Below are 12509 nucleotides of genomic sequence, written 5' to 3' on the forward strand. Positions count from 1 at the left end.
GGTGTTTAAATTAGCAAATTAGCTTAAAGAATGTATTTAATTCTGATTGCTAATATATATATATATATATAAAAGTTCTGCTGCCTTTCGACAAATCACACAGTCGGCAACGAAAACCACATAACGAACTTAATTTCAGTTTCATCTAAATGCGTTATTTCATGGTCTGTGCAATGATAAAGCATCCAGTGTACAAAAATGTACGGCCTCACGTAATGTCAATCTATACAGTAAGATGAGGCGTAAAGGGTAACTATTTAAAGGACAGAGAGCGAAAGAGTCTGCCACGTCCTTCCATTTTTATGTATATACCGGGCGTGTTGACCGCCTCTGTGGTCTGGTGGTCAGAGTTCCTGGCTACAGATCCAGAGGTCCGGGTTCGATTCCCGGAGCTACCAGATTTTCTGGTTCTGGAACGGGGTCCATCCAGCCTCGTGAGGATAGTTGAGGAAATATTTAAAGGAAATAAAGTCTCCGGTCTAGAAACCCGAGATTAACGGCCGTGGGGATTCGTTGCGATGACCACGCTACACCCCCTAGCAGCTAAAGTTGGCACTAACTTCGCCGACAAGCGGCGGTCGCTCGGTCAGTAGAGTTCGCTTGCGGACTAAAAACCGCGGAGTTTATCAGACGTGTTACATGCTAAGGCAACTATTTATTTTTAAGAATACTGCCACGTGTTGGGTAGGTCACGCGACAAATATATATTGAGCTATTGTAACACTAAGGAATAGGATACCTATTAAGAAGATGACAGTCGCTTAGCCAATCAAAAATTTAACTGTCTTTTATAGAACCCGAAGTTTAATTACGGTTAGTTACTATAGGATTCTGACGATGGTGTATAACACACTGATATATTGGGTTTCTGGATTTTATCCATCGTCCTGGTTTTTAAGATAACAAATAAAAACACGACGTTTCGGAAACTGGATCTGTTTCCGTCCTCAGGTGAAGGAAAAGGGATTGAGGCTAGCTCTTTCTAACGGACCCAACTGAATAGGTGTTTTCCTTCACCTGAGGACGGAAACAGATCCAGTTTCCGAAACGTCGTGTTTTTATTTGTTATCTTAAAAACCAGGACGATGGATAAAGTCCAAAAACCCAACATATCAGTGTGTTATACACCATCGTCAGAATCCTATAGTAACTATAAGAAGAATGTCTGGCTCTATGTATGATGTATGATGATTCTGGACCAGTGATTGAGGCTAGCTCTTTCTAAGGGACCCATCTGAATAGGTGTTTTCCTTCACCTGAGGACGGAAACAGATAGGAAAACACCTATTCTGAATAGGTGTTTTCCTTCACCTGAGGACGGAAACAGATCCAGTTTCCGAAACGACGTGTTTTTATTTGTTATCTTAAAAACCAGGACGATGGATAAAGTCCAGAAACCCAATATATCAGTGTTTCATTACGGTTGTCACTCAAGCTCGTCATTGGGTTCTATTCCGAGGTCCACGAATCCAGTAAATACCCTCACACAATTCCACTTCTTTTAATATTATCCTTCCATCTATGCCTAGGCCTCACATATTGCTTTTTCTCCCCTGGTTTCCCAATAAGAATTATATGTGCATTTCTCTCTTAAATACACGTATGTTACATACCCCGCCTATCTCAGCCTCCTTAGCTTGATCACTCTAATGCGCCTAATAGTTGGTGAAGTATACAAATCACAAAGCTCTGGGAAGTATATTTTTCCTCAGACCTATCCGTACTTCCCCAGTCTTAGATTTAAGCAGCCTATTCTCTTCAGAAACTGTTCTCAAATAACATTGCCCTATGTGCTGACCACGTGATACCCTCTATTAGCAACAGTTGGCGCTATCTTCGTCGACATGCGGCGGTCGTTCGGTCGGTATAGTTCGCTTGCGGAATACAGGCCACGGAGTTTAATGTTCTCCCTTACGGTGATGGATTAAGTTTCATACCCATACACATCAAGTTGCTAATTTAGAAATTAAATCCGTCAAATTAGAGACAAGAGGTGAAAATGTACCAGTTCTGTTCTACAGAAGTGAATATAAATGCATCTGACACCGAGTTATATTCTTAGCATTCCTAAGTGATTGGGTCTGCTAATTTGGTATGTTTTACTTTTTATTTTAAATCGCAATGTCCGTACGTGTTAAAACATAAGCCCTCTTGTTCACACGATAAGATAAATCAGATTATATGTAAACAACTTGAATTCTTGACTATATATCTTAAAATCGTTTCATTACATGTAAGACTGTCAGGATTTTATAGTATCGACCTTTGCTGTCCGCACGATATACCAGTAACATAATCAGCAAATTTCCTGCTGTAATGTGTTAATGATGTGTCTGGATTACTTGACGAAACTCACTTTAGATATATAACTTTTATCTAAAAGTTTTATCTACAGAATGTTAAACCAAAGATCTGGTACTTACTGTTATAACAAAAAAATATATATTCTTTTTTCTTTCCACACGCAATATCCTAATTTGTTCATGTCATGTTTTATTTAGGATATAGACGATGGCATGGACTTCTTTCGTTTGTTTAGATTTTTAGTGGGCAGCTAACCTTTTTACTTAAAATATTTATAGGTTTAACCTTCCTTTTATTTCGATTAGATAGGCCTAATCATTGAAAGTCCTAATCTAAATTGAAAAGCTTTAACGTTATGCTGATCGTACTGACGAAAGCGAAATAAGTAATTGACCTCAAGATTTGAATTAAATGAATTACTGGAACCACCTTGAAGAGTGCAGATAGATGGGATGATAAGCGTAAAACTGATCTGAAAAAAAGAAGTTTCAATCTAAACTCAATCTACTGTCCCATGGCGTCGATCTGTAGTCCTATTCATATATTACTGTTAAAATTGTTACTTTCATGGATATAATATGAAAGTTTCGCACCATGGCCATATTTGTAATTACTTTTTTTTAAATTAGCATAGTGGGGGGGTGGAGTCCAGCTGTGTCCATTCGGCACGGCGGCCACTGATCGGCCTATTGTATCTGCCCCGGGTGATTATGATGATGGAGAATTTGGTGTAATGAATATTGGCAGGGGAAACCGAAGTACTTGAAGAAAACCTGCCCGAGTGCCACTTTTTCCACCACAAATCCCAACTGACCAGACCCGTGCTCGAACCCGGGCCGCCGCAGTGTGAAGCCAGAGACTAACCGCTTGAGCTATGGCGCGGCCCTAGAAATTCTGTTAGTTCAGTTGGAGATGAATTCTCAGCTACACCCTCCGGCCGTTTTATCTCCGGGGAAATAATATCTGGTACCCATTGGATAGTTGACTAGGTCNCTTTTCACCATAAAAACAATTTATGTTGAAAAATTTCAAACGGTAGTTATTTTCATATTTTAATTTTTACATAAAAATTGTCTTTAAAAACTACGTATTTGTCGAAGATACCACTTCAGGGCGCTAAGTTAAGGATCATTACTGTCGCTTTAACCTCACAAGTCTATTAGTCCGCCATCCGACTAGTACTAATTGTGAGAAGTTAATGTGTGTGGCGTTGTTATACCTCTCAGGCGCAAAGCCTTCATAATAAGTTTCGTGGAGAAGGTCCTTAGTTTCTAAGGCTGAAAGGGGAGAGACAAACACACGCGTAGCATGGTGATGTCCTATGAGAAGAGGCTTATAGGAGCGTGAAGTTGTGGGCCCTATTACTCTGGTTCGTGTTATGTAAAAAGGGCGGCCCTTGTGAACGCTGGTGTTCCTTTCCAATAAAATTCGTATGTTTGAGTCTTGTCACCACTCAGAATTCAAGGTTTTATTGTTTCCAGTCTCTTCAGAGCAAATGTCGTTCGTATAGGTACGGCCACACAGAACGCTACGTACGCGACGCACGCTACGTACGCTATGTTCGCTATACGAACAGAAAACTATCTCCCTTTATTGCCAATATGACTGGCCACACAGACTTCCGTACGCTACGTACGCTATGTTCCCTATGTTAGCTGCGTCGCAGAGTGTACACAGCGTACATAGCGAACATAGCGTAGCGCTCTGTGTGGCCGAACCTTATAGATAATAAATACAAAGATGGCTTGGCTTTCAAAGGCAAATTTGTACCAAGCTGCATAAAGATGTAGCAATTTGTTCTATCGGTAGGACGGATAAACACACGAAAGGTACTAAGCCCTGTTTCCACGTCCAATGAATGATGTTCGGCTTTCCTAGACTGTCCCTGAGAAAGGTCCTGTGTTCTTCGTACGTGGAACTGAATATTCCTTGATTTATGATAACACCCTGATTTAATGGCTGTCATTCGCTTGTGAAGGCAAATAGTGATACATCTTATGCGTTATCCGAAATCCAAGATATAGGAATCTGTAAAAGACATTTTAACGTTTATCTAGAGTTGAGCACCTGAACTAAAACAACCAACCAGACCCATGACGTGATAAATATTAAGTGGGACACTGTCGTCATTGTTGGTGCATGTGTCCTGCGTTTAATGCACGGCTGTGATAACTAACTTCGTGGAGCTTAGCCCTTCTTGGGAAGCTGCCATTCGCTCAACTACTCAAGAATTTTCCAATATTTTACGGAACCTGAATGTTCATTTCCGTGTTCACAAGAGCCCTCCACTGGTCCCTATCCTGGGCCAGATTGATTAAGTCCATACGACACAGTCCAGTCTAAGATCCATTTTAATATTATCCACGCACCTACGTCTTCCTCTTCCATACCATGTATGCTATATATATTGCTCATATCATCCTCCTTGGCTTCATCATCATTCTTAATATATTTGGCGAAGTGTACAAGTTATGAAGCTCCTCCTTATGCAATTTTCACCAACCCCCAACCATTTCGTCACTCATCAGTCCTAATATTCTCCTAAGCGTCCTGTTCTCAAATACCCGCAGTCTCTGTTCTTTCCTTAATATCAGAGACCAATTACAAATTATAAATCACTCCGTCCAATGTGATCTGTAAGTTTTTTACTACGTAAAAACTTAACACCCTTACATGTTTCGGNAGACATGTAGACCCAGTGCTAGGAAATAGCTTGACAAACACGTTTCCGTAGAGATTGATTCTTGGAAACCAAGTCGTTACGGAACACGTTTCCGTGGATATGAGTGATCAACAAAAATTTCCTTGGATACTGCTGCGTTACATAAGAGGCCTTTCAGATCATGAAGTTAGGCGTAGTTCAGTCGGAATGGAGCGAGTCTAGGCAGTCATTTATTGTGAGTTATTGTAATTTATTGTGATTACGAGTGATTGTAAAAGAGTGGTCAATAAATCCAATCATGCAGTCCAAACCCCGTTATTAGTCACACAGCCATGAATATGTGACAGTATGTTCATGCCATTTTAGCTTACCTTCCTTGTTTAGAAAAATAGAAGGAGGCTTATAAGATCACCTTGTTCTCTCTTTGTGTGTCTGTATCCATACGCCCCCCCCAACTACTTCTGAACGCTTCTAGCCATCTTCACGAAATTTGATAAGCATTTCACGTCATATGAGACAATCTCAACAGCGTACTTTATGAACCCCTCCAACTAGTATATCCAGCACTGTATCCTCACAAAATTTCTGTTTATATTATTGTTTCATCGACTTCATTATTGTACATACTAAATATTATATTTGGCCGCGCCATAGCTCAAGCGGTTAGTCGCTGACTTCCCATCGCGGCGGCCCGGGTTCGATCCCGGGTCTGGTCAAGTGGGATTTGTAGTGGACAAAGTGGCGCTGGGGCAGGTTTTCTCCGAGTACTTCGGTTTCCCCTGCCAATCTTCATTCCACCAATTGCTCCACAATCACCCTCACCTATCATCTGGGGCTGGTACAATAGGCCAGAAGTGGCCGCANGCATGGAAATATATTGAATTAATATCTAGTTCAGTGTGACGGTTGTGAACAATTTCCTGAAGATGGCTAAATAAGGCCGAAACATGTAGCAATTGATGTGATTTTAATCTTATTTTAAATTAAAGAGAGACTATGAACAATTTTGACATCATCTGTGGTCTAGTGGTCAGAGTTCCTGGTTACAGATCCAGAGGTCCGTGTTCGATTCCCGGAGCTACCAGATTTTCTGAGAAGTAGTTGGTCTGGAACGGGGTCCGCTCAGCCTCGTGAGGATAACTGAGGAACTTTTTCAAGGAAACAGCGGCTCCGGTCTAGAAAACCGCGATTGACGGCCGTGGGGATCCATTGCTCTGACCATGCGACACCCTCTATTCGCTAAAGTTGGCACTAACTTCGACGACAAGCGGCGGTTGCTCGATCGGTATAGTTCGCTTGAGGACTAAAACCACGGAGTTTTTTGTTTGTTTTTATGAACAATTTTAAGTTTGCATTAAAGACAGAGGTGAATGAGTGAGTGACACATACTAACGATATTTTTTCTGCTTGTCTCATCAGATACTCAGATTTTAGTGAAAGGAAGTAGGTGATTTCCCTGAACTTCTTGTTAATTATGATTTATGTAACAACGGCGCCATTAACTCAGACCACACACACAGTCGGGTGACTGGATGACAGTGACTAGTGTACACGTATTGGAGTATGATATGGAAGGAAGCCCTCCTAACCTACTTTTAAGGTACTATCTCCGCACTGAGTGGAGGAACTGAGGAAACTCACGAGAATATTTAGTCCGGATGGTCAGTGTTCCAACCGAAATACGAGAATACGAGATTGAGGTGTTTCTCCTCTCAGACAATTTGCTCAGTACACGATCATGTACATAAGCGCCAACCATGGAGGCATATGGAAACGTTCAAATAAACGCAACGCATTCTAGATTTCTCCATTAGGTGGGAAATTGATGTTCTGCTGTACATTCCATTACGTTAACAACTGAAGAGAGATTTGTTTACTCGGTTGATAGGAACGCACATACATACGAGTATATGTCCCTCAGAAGCTGTTTGCGAAAGTAAATTTATTCCTTTCCTTTTTTAGGAAACGTTGTTAATCCTTTCATGCAAGGTGGTAACTAAATATACCATATCTGTTTTAACGTTAGAATATTCTGCATGTTTCTCACAAAATGTTTCTATAGGTTTCATCCTATTTTCAAAGTAAGCAGTTATTATTTACTTAATGATATTAACCGACTGGCTTTCGCAATTTCGCAATATGCTTTCTGCGCGGTACGAACTGAATTCTTAAGTACTGTGGCATATTTCCTCACGACAAGAACTGTCAAACCAGCATAGACAGCCGTTGCTAGGGAATTGCTATGAAACACGCCAGTTAATAGGCAACAGATTCGTAACAATCAACAATAGAATGACTGGAAAACAGTGTCCTCTATACAGTCCGTGCTATAGCTACGTGATGCAACAGTATAACAACTGCTGGGAGAGGTGTTTTCTATGCGATCCGTTCCGAGGCTACATAAAGAAACGATTGTGGAGGGGGGTCGAATATTTCCACCATGACCCTGTGAGTCGTAGAAAGCGACGAAAACGGAAGTCTCAAATCTGAGACAGTAAAATAGGGTCGCGAGTCCCAAATTACCCGGAGCCAAGAAAGACTGCTCTGGCAAGAGCCAGCAGCCTAAACAAAAGACACACCCGTCCTCTCGTCAGCGAGGACGCCCAACAAAAACAAGACCGTAACTGTTGAACCGTAATAAATGGCTCGACATCAAGACTTACTGACTGACTAGCCGTCAGTCACAATGTGACTTTGACTTTAAGTTAGTTCGGCAGTTGGAAGCCAGTTGGTTGAGCTCGGGATCTGCAGCTGAAAGATGCCAGCCAGAGAGGACAGATGCCGTTAGACGCTGCCTGGCGGAGAACACTAGTCTGGTGGAACAGTGAACTGTAGAGTGTAGTCACGAGGTCTTTAAGAGTTCAATAAATCCTATCTCCAATCCAAGCTTCGTCTATAGTCGCACTCTATCACGTGACGATTTAATTTAGATAAAACAAAGCCCGCATACTAAATATTAACTTTCTCGTTTTATAATGCTTTACCCTCTCTCAAACGTAACTATGCCGAAGGACTAGCAGCACTGTCTGGGAAAGTTCGAAGAAGGAAAATGGTTTCAGCGCCCCCCTAAAAAATGCAATGTCTCTCCCCGCTTCTACCCTTTAAAATATAGTGCCTCACGCCACCCCCTTTCCCCAAAATTTTCCTCTTCCTCTGTCTCTCTTTTTCAAGTCAAGTTTCAAAGAACAAGCACACTAACTAAGATAGCCACTTTCCGCCGAACTTTCTTAAAATAAACCGAACCGATGCGACGAAAATTGGTTCCTTATATCACGAATTTTTAAAAAGTTCTTCCTTTCATCTTCTTAATCTTCCAGACGGAATTACTTTACAAATGATACAAACTCCGTCCCAAGTGCAAACAATATATATTATATGTCTTTGATCTTGTTCTCTTCTACACTACATNTTTAATTTAGATAAAACAAAGCCCGCATACTAAATATTAACTTTCTCGTTTTATAATGCTTTACCCTCTCTCAAACGTAACTATGCCGAAGGACTAGCAGCACTGTCTGGGAAAGTTCGAAGAAGGAAAATGGTTTCAGCGCCCCCCTAAAAAATGCAATGTCTCTCCCCGCTTCTACCCTTTAAAATATAGTGCCTCACGCCACCCCCTTTCCCCAAAATTTTCCTCTTTCTCTGTCTCTCTTTGTCATGTCAAATTTCAAAGAACAAGCACACTAACTAAAATATTCACTTTCGCCGAACCTTTCTTAAAATAAACCGAACCGATGCGACGAAAACTTGTTCCTTATATCACGAATATTTAAAAAGTTCTTCCTTTCATCCTTCCTAATCTTCCAGACGGAATTACTTTAATAAGTTTCATAAGTAACGTAAATAGTAACAGGATAACCTAACCTCCAAAGTGGGAGCGGGAATGTCGCCATGCTCGGTCATATTCCCCAGGTTTGCCTGTTTAGCGACTCTTGCAGTGGCTACACTACAGGCCTGTGGTTTCGATTGGTTGGATGAATTTTTTTTCAATGTCTCTTCCAGCCCATTCAGGTCCCAGGCCCCTTATTCAGTTCCGCAATATTTCTCACAGACGGTAGAACTCCTTGGGCGAGTGATCAGCCCGTCGCAAGGCTGCTACCTAAACATAAGGCAACACAAATACAGAATAAACGCAAACACATATAAAGACATCAATGTCTCGAGTTGGATTCGAACCCACAATTCCAGAGCCCGAGCGAGCGAAGACAGTTCATGCTTTCGACAGAGCGGCTACCGTGACCGGTTGGTTGGATGATTAATGAATGCAAATAATGTGATAAATGAAACTGATTTTTTAAAACGATCATAGACACAACTTTAAATTTGACTAATACGTTTCAAAGACCAATACATGTTTCGACCTCAAGGATGTTGATCAAATCGTACATCGCCAAACTCTCTACAACTGAACTGTCGTCATATTTTTATTATAAATGAAGAAACAGCATAAAAGGAAAGAATTAGCTGCGCAAATATTTCTTTTTTCCGGGCCTAGGCCTACCTCCATGAACTTCTCCGTTCACTTCGGTTTTTCTAGATCTTACACATTCGGTAGGACTCCTTGGGCGGGTGATCAGCTCGCCGCAAGGCCTCTACCTGTACACAAACACAGAAAAACGCACACACACACACATCCATGCCCTGAGTGGGATTCGAACCCAAGATCCCGGCTTCCGTACGAGCGAAGACAGTGCATGCCTTAGACTGCTCGGCTACCGTGACCGGCTGCTGCGCAGATGTAACAAAGGTAAAAACCATTGGAAAGCATTAATTTAAAAGTAGCATAAATGGGACACCAAAGTTAGGGGAGGGGGGACCTCCCTGAAGCGGAAAGATGAAATTAGAAAATGGATTGAGAGCAAAAATAGTGGTGGTGCAGTAGCGGTGGTACCAATAGCTATAGTAATAGTAATTAAACTGGCTTGAACAGTGAAAGTAATTTGTAGGTACTGTTTGTTTGTATGACAGTATGCACTGAACCTGTGTTATGAGGATGCAGTTCTATATTTGTAACGAAACTCAGCTCTGTAAGCTTCATTTGATTTACTTTATCTTCGTATAGCTTACTGACATTCAGTAACAGAGTCTCTGGTGAAGTTGCGCCTGATGATGTCCCTTGAGGTTGAAGCGTGTGATGATGTCTCATCATTTAAAGAAAAATTCACTTTTACGAATCCTGAAGAAAGCAGTCTTCTGGGATTTGGCACCGTGTATATGNAAAAATTTACGAATCCTGTGATCACTGGACACAAGAGGATAAGGTCCTTTGATAAGACACGGAACGCATAGAAAACGACGCGTCAAAAAATTCTTCTATTGTTGCGTGTGTACTCGTTGCCACACAGTAACGTTTTTATCGAGCCGTTACCTAGCAACAGTAGGAGGAATTTTACCGAACCGTTGCCTAACAACAAAAAGATGATACACATATTGACACACAGACTAATGGAAGGGATTTATTTAGAACCACGTTGAGATTGACTCAGGTGTCATGATATACTTACCAAATTTCATAAAGATTGGTTTAGTTATTCGAAAATTGATAGGGGGGATACACAGACACACAGATATCATGGTGAGCTCATAAGCCTACTCTTATTTTTTTAAATAAGGAAAGTAGGCTAAAAAGTACTGTGATTGTGGAAAGAATGGATCTCGAGAACTTGAAGGATTTACAAGTTTTGAGTCCAACTGAATATGAAAAATTGTTTTCTTTTCTTTTTGTAAGGTCATCTTTCTGCATTCTCGTATATCTCTCTCTAAATACACGCACACACACACACACACACACACACACATATATATATATATATATAAGTGTTAATGTGGGCCTTGCTATTCTGAGGGGCTTAATACTTCGTGAAAACAATCAGTCAGGATGTCAGGATAACAGGACCCAACGCTGAATTTTCAATTCAAAACCTCCCGAACACAAAGGAGTAGTGATAGTCACTCTACCGTCATATTAAGACGGTCCGGAGATAGGGACTAGCTCTATCTATTGGACCCAACTGAGTAGGTTTTACCTGAGGACGGGGACAGAATCAAGTCTCCGAAACGTTTTGTTTTGAAAAGCAAACAGGACAGTTTTCTCAATGGACAAAACAATGGATAATATCCAAAAACATAATGCTTGTAGCAATGTACCATCGTCACAAATTTTTAGATCTTATGTTAGTTAATGTTTGTTATTTTATTAAATAACAGCTTACAGAACAGTGCTTATTATATTTACGATTTATAGCTCAAGCGGTTAGTCGCTGGCTTCCCACCGCGGCGGCCCGGGTTCGATCTCAGGTCTGGTCAAGTAGCATATGTGGTGGACAAAGTGGCCATGGGGCAGGTTTTCTCCGAGCACATCGGTTTCCCCTGCCAATCTTCATCCCACCAATTGCTCCACAATCACCCTCACCTATCATCTGGGGCTGGTACAATAGGCCAGAAGTGGACGCACTACAAGGGATTTCGTCCCACCCCAATAACAATAAAAAAATAATAATACTTTTACAATAAACAGAGAAATGTGCATTTTTCCCGCAGAGTATATGGATGTCTTCATATTATTCTAACAATAAACCGATATTTTCTTTGACCAGCCTTAGCAAGTTGTTCTTTGTAATGGAGACATACTGCCTGTATTTTCTGTGATGCAGGAAGTATGTTTTCAAACACCATTCAGACGAATTTCAATTTTGAAAATATTATCTTGCATGTGGTCAAGGCTACATCACTGGAAAAGATTTTCATTGAGAGCTACCTGAAGGCAGTTTCAATGCGATAGCAGTGAGGAGACCCACTCGATACGCAACGTAAGAAGACTGATATTTCGATAAGGATTAACATCTTGTGATAATGACTGAGAACGTGAGTGTACTTAGCTGCTCCCCAGCGGCCATATGCCTAAACGTCGCGATGTTTTGCAAAGGAGGCTTGGTTGCAGAAAATTGCTTAATCATTATGAACTTCTATTTATTTTACATGGTTTGCTAAAGGACGCTATCAATAGCTGAGATTATGCAGTGTCGAATGATAAGATAATTCATGATTTATGAATTTGAAGAATGTGAAAGGAAGCGGCGCTGTCCTGGAATTTTCTTGGAGTTACTGAGTATAACCACGAAAGCGTCTAGGAGTATAGACTGCCTCTGGCCGAGATTGGAATTCCGAATTTCTCGAACAGCGTTCTTAAGTATCGTAAATGAAAATAGCGTTGCTCTTGCCAGCGGGAGTAATTCATAAGTGACAAAAATTTCTGTTGAATATTATTAACAAATGCTACATTTGGAGCATAGCTCTGTATGGGGCTGAAACATGGACACTTAGGGCAGTAGATCAGATACATCTGGAAAGTTTTGAAATGTGGTGTTGGAGAAGGATGGAGAAGATCAGTTGGACCGATTATGTGAGAATTAAGAAGTGTTAATTAGAGTCAGTGAGCAGAGGAATATCCTACACGAAATAAGAAAACGGAAGGCTAATTGGATTGGTCATGTTTTACGCAGAAACTCCCTTCTAAAAGAAGTTATCGAAGGAAAGATAGAGG

At 41.0% G+C, this 12509-nt stretch overlaps 1 protein-coding gene across 1 annotated transcript in view; it reads left to right on the forward strand.

The window, feature by feature from the left end:
* The window catches only part of LOC111872457 (PR domain zinc finger protein 1), a gene marked incomplete at its 3' end in the record, with an annotated part of 75226 nt that overhangs the window by 36537 nt on the left and 26180 nt on the right, over window positions 1–12509 (forward strand).

This window comes from Cryptotermes secundus, unplaced genomic scaffold (genome assembly GCF_002891405.2).
Source record: "Cryptotermes secundus unplaced genomic scaffold, Csec_1.0 scaffold962, whole genome shotgun sequence".
Classification (NCBI taxonomy): domain Eukaryota; kingdom Metazoa; phylum Arthropoda; class Insecta; order Blattodea; family Kalotermitidae; genus Cryptotermes; species Cryptotermes secundus.